The following is a 13,764-nucleotide window of genomic DNA, read 5'->3' as shown; positions in this document are numbered from 1 at the left end:
TATATGAATCTGGCTAAATAGTTAATTATTAGACTAACCTTCCAGGGACATTTTTAGTCGTGTTACATTTATTGTTAAGAACTTCACCTTCATGATATTTTATACTCTATTCTTGACAGGTGATACGGAATAAGTAAGCCTCTCTCGTCTCTTTTTTTTGTTTTTCCTAGTGCCTTTCCTCTTTCCTACTTCCTATTCACCACCTTTCCCCACACTTTCCCCTCTTCCCTTCCATGTAACAGGGGTAAGTCAGAGCTAGGTCAACTCTCTGCACTTTACTTCCCCTTGAGCATACGCTGGTACGAACAAGTTTAAAGGAATTCTAATAAGCAAGATATTGGCTGCTCTTGTTCCAAGTCGGAATGCTTGGTTTGGACAGTTTTTCTACCAAGATCATTGTCAGGGATCTGTCTTGATCCGTTTTGTTCCAAGTATCCAGTACAAAAGGCTTTCTCTGTTCCCTATTTTAATTAAACCAATGCTCTTATCTTCTTCTTCTTCTGCTTCCCCCTCCCGCTCACCCTTTGCAGTTTTTTTCAGTTATTATATTCATCAAGAGATTGTGGCAACTGTGCTGTGAATGTGATGGAGGAAATTATATGCTCCGTCAGTTCATGGGGAAACATGAAGTGATACTTTTCAGATTCATTTTAGATCTCCCGTAACCACTATTGTAGCAGGTAGCTCAAGTTTCTTAAATACATACTGTACTGATCTAATTTTCCTCAAGTGCTCAGCCGTGTTTTAGGAGAGATACTGGAATTTCTGAAAGGTTAATGCCTTTGGATTCATGATATGCTTCAGTTATTGGGGCATTATCTTTACTTTAGTGATATAGGGCCAGATGTATCAAAGGGTTTTACCCATTCTGTGTCTATGGGAAAATGTGTTTATACATATGGCCCATAGTCCTGAAAAAGAGAGAGTTCAGGAGTGCCCTTGGTTTAGATGTTGAGAAGGACCCTCAATGTGCTTGAGCGATAGAGTTCAGCTCAGGATAAAAAACAATTTCCCATAGCATGCTTTCACACAGTTTTAGCTACCCATTTTAATTTGTGCATTTTGGTTGTTTGTCCATGTGGGGGCTTTTGGAACCTTCCAGAATACTAACAATTCTTGTGTTTGATCTACATGACACATTTTCCAATTCATCATATTTTCTCTCAAGATTCTTTTACTCTCAGTTCTTGTTGGAAGGTTTCTGACTTGACCCTAGCTTCTACCTTTGAAATATGCTCCTCAGTAAAAAGCGGTGCCCTTGACTATTGACCCCACTCTTTCTGCAGTTCATCTACTTCATCATTTAAATGACATAGAATAAACACATGGATATTTTGGTTTGCTTTTCTTTTCATCATTTCCTTTAATGTTGTTTTCAATTTTGTCTTCCCTGAAGATGCAGATTTTTGTGAATGTATTTATGGGTGTATGAGTGTATATGGTATTTGTATAGAGTTCACCTAGCCAAAAGATACCGCACCTCGCTGTGCAAATTGGTAAAAAAAGAAAGTCCATTTTGCAGTTTCTTTTTTTAACATTTTTATTGAGTATTTTTCCCCTTTTTGGACATGTACAGGGCACAACAAAATACAAAAGTTATTAAACAAAAGCTCCAGGTTTGCACAATGTGATTACATTCATCACCTTCTGAAATACTCTTATATTAGATATAAGAAACAGAAAGGATCGACAAAAACTTTACAAAAGTTGCACCTGATCCCCAATCTAGACAGTACATTCCTCTTTCCTTTGCTTAATAGGGTCCCAAATTCGCTCGCCTAACTTTCTTCCCTTTTTTCCCTTTCTTGCATAAATTGCAATCTCTAAGATATAAACTGACAATAATTTGGCTAGCCATTGATGATATGTCGGAGGTGTAACATCTAGCGAAGCTGAGGCAATACATATCCTTAAGACTGCCATTGCAACAAAAATAAAGTGTCCCCCTTTCATCTGTCTATCATTATTATTAACCCCAAGTAATATTATCGAAGGTGTCAAAATAATCTCATTTCCTAATACTCTGTGCAAAAATTTCTCTAAGTCTTTTTGTGTTGGTTGCAGATGAGTACATGTCGCAAAGATATGTGCTAAATCGGCCTCTGCACTTCCACATCTAGGGCAGTTAGTTCCCGATGTCCCTCCCCATTGTGCGATTCTCGCAGGCGTATAATATAGATGATACAAAGGTTTGTAATGTTGTGCCTGAAGAGATGCTGAGCACAAAATACTCCGCCCCATATCCAATGATAAGTAGAAGCACTCTTCTCCTATATCTAACTTGCTTGCCCATTTCTCCGCACTCCTTTCCATATCATCCTGTTTCGCTCTTATCAACTCGGAGTAAAACCTCCTGATTGTACAGTCTACGCCAGCTTGAATGATGTCCATGATTGGGATTTTTCCAAACCCTGCAGGGCCACCCCTCTTTGTGTCAATGTAGCTTCTAACTTGTAGAAATTTAAAAAATTGTCTCGACTCTAAGCCATACCTTGCCTGTAGCTCCGAAAATTGCATCATTCCTTGTGGCCCCTAACATCACTAATCATCCTTATCCCCTTCCTCCCCCATTCTCCAAATACAGAACCCGTAAAGACATCTAGGGGGACAGTAGGGTTAGCGTTCATCCTAGTGTAGGCATTGTACTTCCCAAGTCCGAATCTCTTCGACAACGCTTTCCAAATACTATGTGCTGCCAATATCGTCTTGAACCATGTCCTTTTAAAATAACTCGTATCAGTATGCTTCAAAAATAAATTCTCAGCTTCTGCCCCCATAACTAAGCCATATATTACTAATGTACCAAATTCATCCTGCCCATCTGCCTCTGCTCCCCCCAGAAGACCCGCCATGTACTGTAATGCAGCTGCCCAGTAATAGAGCTTTAGATCTGGCAACGACCACCCACCCCTACTACGAGGCAGTGCCATAAATCTAAGAGCTCTCCTTGTCTTTCCCTTGGCCCAGATAAATCTATTAATCATATGCTCGCAACCCTTAAACCACTTGGCTTCGAATAGCAGTGGGATTGCCCTAAAGATATATAAAAACTTGGGTAGAATCATCATCTTAACAATGTTAGTACGTCCCACAATTGAGAGATGCAAGTTCTTGAATCTATCCAAATCCTTCCTTACTTTAGCCATTATTGGGGTTATATTTTTCTCCACTAAGATACCTAAATCAGATGGAATGGTTACGCCCAGATATACTCCTGCGTGTACTACCCGATGATCAGAACAGTCCACCTGCTGTTTTTTTATTATCTGCGTCTTAGAGGTGTTCAGTGCGTACCCTGAGACCTGACCAAATCTCAGGGCCTCACTCACTACCTGTACAATAGCCTCTGTGGGGTTAGATGTTATTACTGCCACGTCATTGGCATAAGCAAGTACCTTGCATTGCCCCATGCGTGTATGCAGCGGGGTAATCCTTTCAGACATCTCTATTCTTCGAATCAGCGGGTCCATATACATTGCAAATAAAAGCAGGGAGCATGGGCAACCCTGCCTAGTACCTCTCTTTATTTGAAGTGGCCGGGTTGATACTGCATTAATTCGTATAGAAGCTGTTGGGACTGTGTATAATGCTTGAACTGCTTTAACATATCCTTCTTTAAAACCCGCTCTTCTTAAAACATGCCACAGATAATCACAGGAGCACCGATCAAAGGCTTTTTCTGCATCTAATAGCATTACCGCCATCGGGTCTCCTGAGACTTCAGTGGCATCAAATAGCGTTATAACCTTGCGTGTATGGTGGGTAGTACCCCTCCCTGGGATGAAGCCATGTTGGTTACTACTCACAAGGGTGCCTATTATTTGAGCAAATCTTGTTCCCAATGCCTTAGAGTATATTTTTGTGTCAGCATTCATAAGTGTAATCGGCCGGTATGATCCAGGCTCAGTAGGTGGTTTCCCCTTCTTTAAGATTATAACAATATCAGCACCACCCCAGGACCCTGGTATAGAGTCCCCTGCCTGTGCCTTCTGCACCGTCGTGGCGAAGTCCTTACAGAGTGTATCCCAAAACACTTTATAAAATTCCATTGGGATTTGGTCTGGACCTGACGCTTTTCCGGAAGGGAGGATTGATATAGCTACTTTAATCTCTCTGTTTCTAAGGGTGCTTCCAATCCTTCAGATTCTTCCTCTATCAGCCGTGCCACAGGGATGCCCTCCAGATATGCCCTTATTTCCTCAGGGTCTCTACCCTGCTGGTCGTCATACAGAGTGGCATAAAATTTCCTGAACACCTCACGTATCTCGTCAGGATCTGTACATAATCTGCCTGTTATGTCCCTGATTTCCCTTACCTCTCCTGAAGCAGCCTTTTGCCTTGTGCAGATGGCTAATGTACGCCCAACTGCCTCACTAAATTCGTGGCATCTCTCCCTTTTTGCCATAAAAATCTTAGCAGCCTTATTTGCAATATCCTCTTCTGCCTCCAATTTTGCCTTTGCCACTTTTATAAGAACATGATCAATTGGAGCCCCTGTTAACACACATTGATACAACTCCTCCTCCGCATCTAATGATGTCTTAGCTAAATCCCTATTCCTGATTTGCTCCTGCTTACGTTTAAAGGTATTGAAACTTAGGGTCTCCCCGTGTACTCCTGCCTTAAAGGCATCCCACACCATACCCGCTGCTGCACTACCCCTATTGATTTCAAATAAATCTTTAATCCATCGTGACATATGCTGTACATAGTTTTCATCCTGCAGAAGCCCTCTTTCAAAAGTCCATACCCTCTCCTTTCTACTCATTGTTGGTACAGCTAGGTTTAAAATCAGTTGATTATGATCGGTGAGTATCCGGGGAAGCCTTTCTATTTTTACACAAGAGAGCAATGAATTAGACGTATAAAAGTAATCCAGCCTTACACAAATCCGATGTGGGGCTGAGTAATACGTGAACCCCTTGTCGCCAGGTCTTATTTTCCCCCACACATCCGAAAGGACATTGTTTCTTACCATGTTCAGTAATGCTCGATGTACCCTTTATTTCCTTCCTTGATATCTCCCAAACGACCCTGACCCTAACCCATCCGCTCCATTGATGTTAAAGTCCCCAGCCAAAAAGACACGGGGTGCCCAGGCAGCTAATTCAACATCTAAAAACTCGAAGATCTCCGGGTCGTCCTCCGTTGACCCGTAAAAAATACCCCTAGGGTGGTCCAATTCCCCCTCTAAAAAGCACTCGACTAATGCCCACCTACCCCACTGATCTTCAAGTTTCCTTCTAATTGTTATATTCTTGCTTTTAGCTAGTATAGCGACACCTCTGTTCCTTGCACCTTGTTTAGAATATGCTAAGACATGGAAACCTAGCTGATCCAAAAGGTACCCCTGCGATGCCATAATGTGCGTTTCTTGCAGAAATATAAAATCTACATTCATCTGCTTTAATGATGTAGAGACCTTTTGCCTTTTCTGGTGATCATTCAAACCACAAACATTCCAAGTTATTAGTCTAATGCTCATTAATAATGTCTAACAGTTTTGCCAGCCCAGTAACCATAAAATATTTTTCAACATTGTTTAAGTTTAATTTCCCCTTAATTGCTATTTTCGTAAATACCACTGTACTAAGTGTATCCAACCATTCCCACACCTTTCCTGTTCCACCCTTGTGCTTCCTTGACGTGCCGTGCCTTGTACCCCTTTTCCCATCCCTCCCCCTCCCCAGACAACCCACCCTTGAGCACCCCCCCTTACTGGCAAATAGGTCAGTACTGACCTATATATGACAGCCGAGGCCCCCAGGTTGTCTCCCCTCCCTCCTCTCCCCTTCTCCACCATGAAAGTTACCTATTTTCGTGTGCTGACCCTGCTGCAACAATATACCCAAACTTTGCGCCAGGGACTACGTAATAAATTTCCATGCTATCTATTGTTGTGCCTTACGGTTTGTCTGTCTTACAGCTACCGTCTGACTTTTCTGCCCCGTATTCTCTTTCAAGAAAGCGAGGTACTCTTGAGCCATTACTTCAGAGTGAAACACCCTAAACTGCCCATTAACTCCTACTTTAAGGCGGGACGGAAACATCAAGTAAACTTCGCACCCTGCGTTTTGAAATGGGGTTATTAGTTGCCTCATACGCCACCTTCTTTCAACGGTGCCGTGACAGAAGTCAGGTCGGGCGAAAAAACTTACATCCTTGTACATTCGTTTAGCCTCAGGCTTTGCCTTACTCATTATTTCTTCTCTTAACAGGAAGTTCCCTACATACACCAGGATCGCCCCTGGTTTACCAGGTATGTTCCCCCTTCTCTGCAACAAAGGGAACTGGTGGGCTCGCTGAACCTCACTTTCCCAGTCCCACTTAGTTAGTTCGGAAAACGCTCCTCTGAACAGCTCAACCACAAATGCCCGAACATCTTGCCCTTCCTTCCCTTCTTCCACCCCAAGTAGTCTTATGTTGTTTCGCCTTTGTCTATTTTCAAAATCTTCGAGCTTCTAAAGAACGTCTGATGATGTTTTTTCCTACTCCTGTCTATCTTCCTGGAGCTTCGTGACTTCATCTTCCAGCTTCCCTGTCCTTTCCTCCACCTCGGTAACTCTGCCAGCCATGTCTGCATATAGCTTATTTACTTTTCGCAATGACCCCTGTATTTTTTTGTTAGCTTGCCTAGCTCTGCGACCTTCAGCTCTTGCTTCGCTCTGCATCTGCTTCAATGTTGTGAGCAAAAGGTCAAAGTTAGGATTTTGACTCTGAGCCTGCGGTTGTAACTGATTGGATTGATGAGAACTGGCACCAGCCCCCTCTTGATACATCTGTGATGTGGCAGAATAGTCCCAGTCTAACTTTTTTGCCACTTCCAATTGCACAGGACTTAGTGAGCTTTTTGCTCTGATACGTGGTCTCCTTTTAGCACTATTTGACTTCCGGCGTACATAAGCTCTGTGTACTGTATCCCGTTCTACTTCTGAGGTTTCCAGCTCCGACTCCCCTGTATGTTCTTCTGATGGTAATGAGACCAGATCTGGATCTGAGTCTAAGCTTTCACTTGAGCCTGAACCTGAGCCTGACCCCTCTTCCTCCTCCTCCTCTTCATCATCGTTGACCGAGAAAAAACAGTCATCACTGGGTGAACCCGGGGCTAAGGACAGCGTACTTGGCCCTTGTGCACTACTTTCATTGCTTTTTTGCATCTCTCCAGCATTTAACCTGTTTTCCTTTGGGTCAGGCTGTCTCATTGGGCCGATTTTCCCCCTACCATTTGCCATTCCACCCTATTATCATTAACTTCCTTTAGTGAGGCAGGTAAGTTAGTGTCTAAATCCTGTGCTCCCAAAGTGCCTGATATACTTATACTGGGTCTGCTTGAGATATTTTCACCAGGGAGGGCAGCATCTTTACAATGTATGTCCCGCTCTACATTATCTCCCTGTTTAGCAGTCTCACTGTTCACCATCGCCTGCGGCTGTGCTTCCGTGCCAACCCCCCATACCTGTATATCCACGAGAGTCTGTCCTACACGAAGGTCCCGGTACTCTGCCTGCTGTGACTGCTGAAATTGCTGGGGAGCAATGATTGCAGGGCTCTCCTTTCGTGCATCCACGTTGCTCTCATTCCCATCTGACCCGCTCACGTTCTGAGTCTCTACCGCCAAGCCCACGACCTGCGTCCCCGCCTCCGCCCCAGCCGACTGGTCGTCGCTCCCCTTGCATGCCTCACCCTGAATGTGTGTGTTACTGCTCACTTCTGGATCGTTAGGCAGGAGAAGTGGCAGGGGAGGCGACGGATCCTGAGTAACCCTCGGGGATGACGCCGGCACGGAGGAGAAAGACTCAAACAAGGTAGGCTGCCGGAAGACTAATTCTCTTCCTACTTCTACTCCTGCTTCCACATCTGTCAATCGATCTTTGGTGTTTTTCTTACTCAGGATCGCTTTTGTCTTCTTGTCCTTTTCTTTTTTTTGAACGCTCTCCATCCTTTTATCTCCTTTGTCTCATTTGTCCTCCCCAGCCGCTCTCCCCGCATCCTTCCGAGCCTGAGCTTGCACCCTGTTTTTTGCTCTCAGGTTATCCGCTGTGACTTCGGGGTCACTGGATATCGCGTTCTCACTCTCATTTTCTTTTTCTGTTATCTCTCTCTGCTCCTTCAAAGCCCTCTGATTTTTTGGGGCCATGACTCGAGTCAATTCGCGCCAGTCAAGACAGCAATGTCTTACGGTCACTTCTACACGGAAACTTGCACTCCGGGTGGTAGTTTAAGGCTCCGTTAGTTTCAGCCTGTTTGATCACAACCGCCGCCGCAAAAACCAGTCTGGCCAGCTAAAATATATAACCACCATTGCTATTTCCCGGCATTTAAAGAAACTTGTTGCAGCAGTATCTCCGTTTCCTAATGTTCCAATATTCCAGTATCTCAGCTATACCAGGCAGATTAGCCGTATCAGAAAAACCATGGATAAGCAGCAAAAAAAAGAGTCGACAAACATAAATCCATAGGAGTGGAGGGAAAGTACGACCGTCCCCTACGGCCTGACAGCGGCCATCTTGCCTCAGCCCAAAACCTCTCTGTGCTCCATTTTTCAGTTTCTAATAGTTCACTCTCCACTGTGATTTGGGTATCTTGTGGTACTTCCCTTATCATTCTGTTACACGTGGCAGTTTTTGGTGTATTTATGCCGGGATTAAGTTACTCTGGGCACTTTATATGCACTTCGCTTGATGTTGTTAAATGCAGTGAGATTTCCCTCTTGTTCTGATTTTTAAGACGTTACCATACTGTTTCTGTCAACAGTCTTGAGGAAGTCGTCTATAGACGAAACACGTGTTAGCTGTTTGCTTGTCATACCGACGTGTCAACACTCTTGAGACATGTCAAAACTTATGAGACCAAGATTACTGTATACTCAATGTCATTTTTCATTGTTTTTCTATGATATCAAAAACATTACTGACTGAGGATAGTCAGCTAAGACTCTTTTTTTGTGCTGTGCTCTGTTAAAAATTGTAATTGGTCAATCCTCTATGTATTGAGTGGCACTGTGGATGGCACGGTGTTTGACATTGAGCACACTAAAGTACATTGTGCGCTGTACAATTGCAAACTAACAGAGGTGCTGGCTTTTCTCTAAAACCACTGCTATCATTTCTCATATCAGATGCATACAAGCACGCCGTTGAACTCTGGGACCTACTCGACTCAGCCTCACCGGATGTCGCCTTCCTAACAGAGACCTGGATCAACCCCTCCTCGGCACCCAACATTGCCATAGCCATCCCAGATGGATACAAGACCACCAGAAGGGACCGCACCAACAGACCAGGAGGAGGAATCGCCATCGTCTACAGGAATACCCTCATAGTCTCGATCTGCGCAACAGACACCTCCAGCACTGCCGAACACCTGCACTTCCAGATCCACACCGGCCCCAACACCACCCTCGGGCCCTGGCCACAGTTCATCAACGCCATCTCCGACATCGTCAGCTCACCCACTCTTGCATCCACAGAATACATCCTCCTCGGAGACCTGAATTTCCACCTCAAGAACTCCGTTGCTCTGCTCGATAACCTTGCCAACCTCGGACTCAAACAGCTCATCACGACCCAAACCCACACAGCCGGACACACGCTCAACACCATCCTCTCAGCCAGCAACCACGTCACCTTCAGCCACACCACGGAACTCCACTGGACCGACCACCGCTGCATCCACTTCACCTTCAAGAAACCCACCGCACACCACCACCCGCTACGGATCCCCTACCGCAACTGGAACAAGGTCACAGAAGACCAGCTCAACACTGCCCTCGCCCGAGACCCACCGACAAATACCACCACCAGCTACCTCAGGCAAAGGATCGACGACTGCGCCAACACTCTCTCCCCGATCAAAAAACCCTCAAACAGACGCACCGACAGAGAGGCCAGCTGGTTCACCACCGACTAACAGGAATCCAAGTGGACTTGCCGAAGACTCGAGAAAAAGTGGCGCCCCAAAAAGACACCGGACAACCACGCACCCCTAAAGAACGCCAGCCGCCAGCACCACCAACCCATCCGAGTCACCAAAAGGACCTCCTTCAAGGAACGCATCAACAAGAATGCGCACATCAGCAAATAGCTGTTCAGCATCATGAAGGAGCTCTCCAACCCCAGCTCCAGCTCCAATGACATCCCGCCGTCGCATGACCTATGCGACTCCCTAGCCACCTTCTTTCACCGCAAGATCGCAGACATCCACAACAGCTTCAACACCCACACCCTCCCTACAGCCACCAACACTGCAGACTCACCGCCCCCTGCCTCACCAACCACCTGCTCTCCTGGACCCACGTCAACAACGACAACACCATCAAGAACATGAACACCATCCACTCCGGCTCACCATCTGACCCTGCCCTCATCTTCAACAAAGCAAACCGCATCATGGCACCCCAACTTCGGAAGATCATCAACAGCTCACTCGAAACAACCACCTTCCCGGAAAGCTGGAAGCATGCCAAGATCAACGCCCTACTCAAGAAACCCACTGCGCACCCATAGGACCTCAATAACTTCCGGCCCATCTCCCTTCTTCCTTTCCCGGCGAAAGTCATCGAAAAGATCATCAACAGGCAACAGAACCACTTCCTCGAGGAGAACAACATCCTGGACCTGTCCCAATGCGGATTATGCAGCAATCACAGCAACGAAACCGCCCTCATCGCTTCCACAGACGACATCAGGACCCTACTGCACAACAGAAAAACCGTGGCCCTCATCCAACTGGACCTCTCGGCTGCCTTCGACACCGTTTGCCACCACATCCTACGCACACGCCTACACGATGCAGAAGTATGCGACAAAGCCTTGGACTGGATCACCTCCTTCCTCACAGATAGAATCCAGAGGGTCCGCCTCCCCCTTTCCGTTCTAAAGCCACCAAGATCATCTGCGGCATGCCCCAAGGATCATCCCTCAGCCCTACCCTTTTTAACGTCTACATGGCACCGCTCGCAAACATCGTCCGCTCGCACAACCTCAACATCCTCTCCTACGCCGATGACACTCAACTGATACTCTCACTTACCAAAAACCCCGCCACCTCCAAATCCAACCTCCACGAAGGAATGAAGGCTGTCGCCAGCTGGATGCAGACCAGCCGCCTGAAACTCAACTCAGACAAGCCAGAGGTGCTCATCCTCGGATCCACTTTCTCCGCCTGGGACGACTCTTGGTGGCCAGCCGCCCTGGGAGCCGCACCCACACCCACCAACCACGCACGCATGCACCCACGCAACCTGGGGTTCATCCTGGACAAGTCAACGCCATCTCCTTCTCCTGCTTCAACAACCTCCACATGCTCTACAAGATCTACAGATGGATCTCCACCAGAACCAGAAGGACAGTCACACAGGCCCTCATCAGCAGCAGACTGGACTACGGCAACGCCCTCTACGCAGGGACCACAATCAAACTCCAGAAGAGGCTCCAATGCATACAAAACGCCTCCGCACGCCTCATCCTCGACATACCCCGCCACACCCACATCACTACCCACCCGAAATACCTGCACTGGCTCATAGTCAAGAAGAAGATCACCTTCAAGCTCCTCATCCACGCCCACAAAGCACTACACAACGCCGGACTAGCATACCTCAACAAGCATCTCACCTTCTACACCCCGAACCACCAGCTTCGCTCTGCTGACCTCGACCTCGCCACCGTCCCACGCATCCACAGGACCTCCACCTGTGGCAGATCCTTCTCCTATCTCACTGCCAAGACATGGAACACCCTCCCCACACAGCTGCGACAGACCCAGGACCTGCTGACCTTCAGGAGACTTCTCAAGACCTGGCTGTTCAATCAGTAGCTTCACCCCCACCCCCACTCAGCGCCTTGAGACCCTCACGGGTGATTAGTGCACTCTTCAAATAAGTGATTGATTGATTGATCGATTGGCCTCCCTGTTAGACCTGGCATCTTTGGCGTGGTTTTCCCCTATCTTTTTGCCTCTGCCTCCTGTATTTTTGATGCTGTGCTGGATTTCGTTTTTGCTGGTTTAGATGCTTTGGACACTCTGCCACTGCTGATCAGTGCCAGAGTCTAAGTGCTCCCTATGTAAAGTATCAGTCTGATTGGATATACCTGTTTGGCATATTTGTATCACCATGAAGTCCCTAGTAAAGTGCACTGGGTGTGCCAGGGCTGGTGATGACAAATGCTACTAGTGGGCCTGCAGCACTGATTGTGCCACACACAGGAGTAGCCCTAAAATGATGTCTCAGGCCTGACACTGCAGTGCCTGTGTGCAGTTTAGAAACTTCCATGTCCTCCTGGTCAGTGTCCCCACTGACCAGGCCTAACCCTTCCCTTTTTGCGCGCATCAGTCACCCCTATGGAAGGCCCAAGGTACCCACCTGGGCAGGGTGCAGTATATGTAAAAGGTAGAGCATGTACTAATGCAGGTAACATGCTCTGATAGTGAATGGCAGCCATTTTCGTTTTTCACTATTGTAAGGCTATCTGGCTCCATAGATTAACATAGGGGATGCTGGCTACAGTGGTTAACAGCATTTCTTCCCATAGGAACCAGATAGGACATAAGTATCTAGTATCCCTGAACTCAGAATTTAATAACACATCTTTTAGGAAAGGTTGTTTTTAAATCCTGTGTTTGAGAACAGCACTTTTAGAAAGTTGCTGTTCTCTTGTCTGACCCTTCTGTGTGCCTTGGTCTGCTTGTGTATTGACTGTCTGGTTTGAGAGTGACAGGGGCTGGGGATTCCCCAGGAGGCTGGCTGAGTCAGCCCTAGGCTGAATGACTGCATTTGCAACTGGAGTGGTGGGAGGAGTTAGCACCTAGGTCTGAATAGGGCTGTGCCTGCCTTCCACAATGCTGGCTCCACCTCCTGCTGGGCGGCTGACGACCCTGCCCCTCACTCTGAAAGGAAAGAAGAAGCCAGCAAAACAAAGTACTCAGGAAACACCCAGAACTGGTTCAGACCGGGCTCAGGGCCCACATGCACAGAGAGAACAAAGACTTTAGGGGTATAAGTACAGGACCCCTGACAACAGAAAATTAGATCATCCTGGAATCAAGAAGGAACCTCTGCCAAGGAGAAAGCTGAAACTGAAGAAGGAAGACTGTCCTGCTGTTGCTCTGCTGGACTGACCTGCTGTTGCTTTGCTGCCAAGGAGAGGGGAAGGACTTTGCTGTTGAGCTGTGTCCCCCGTCTTGAATGAATCTCCAAGGGCCTGAGTAGAGCTGGCTCCCTGTTCTGAAGTCCCAGGAACAAAAGGACTTCACCCCCAGCTTCCCTGAACTCTGCTGAGAGAGTTCTGTCCTTCCTAGTGTGCTTGATCCAGTTGTGGGGCCTCTGGAAGTTGTACCTGTGCTGGGAAGCTTGAAACTAAGCTTGAGAGCCTTTTGCAATCGAAAAGTGTCGCATCGCTCGCTTGCGGAGCGCATCCCCGACAGTGCGAGAAGTTTCCTGCCGCTACGAAGGTCGAGATCGTCGCAGCGCCTGACGCCTCTGCCAGAGCCATCGCATCCTTCGTTTGCGGGACGCACCAGACCGGTGCGGGAAAGTCGAACATCGCTGCGAGTGTCGTCGCAGAGCCTGTCGTCGCTGAGTGAGATCGCTGCACCGCTTGCTTGCGGACCGCATCACGTCGCTGCGAGCATCGACGCAGAACCATCGCATCGAGGAGCTGCGAGAGAGAGAGGATCACCGCTGGACCGCGCATCGTCGCCCCGGAGATCGTCGCAGCCCCTGTGAGATCGTCGCATCGTGCCTTTGCAAGAACAGACTTCCTA

This window comes from Lissotriton helveticus, chromosome 2_1 (genome assembly GCF_964261635.1).
Source record: "Lissotriton helveticus chromosome 2_1, aLisHel1.1, whole genome shotgun sequence".
NCBI classification, from domain to species: domain Eukaryota; kingdom Metazoa; phylum Chordata; class Amphibia; order Caudata; family Salamandridae; genus Lissotriton; species Lissotriton helveticus.
This window is presented reverse-complemented; position numbering follows the sequence as displayed.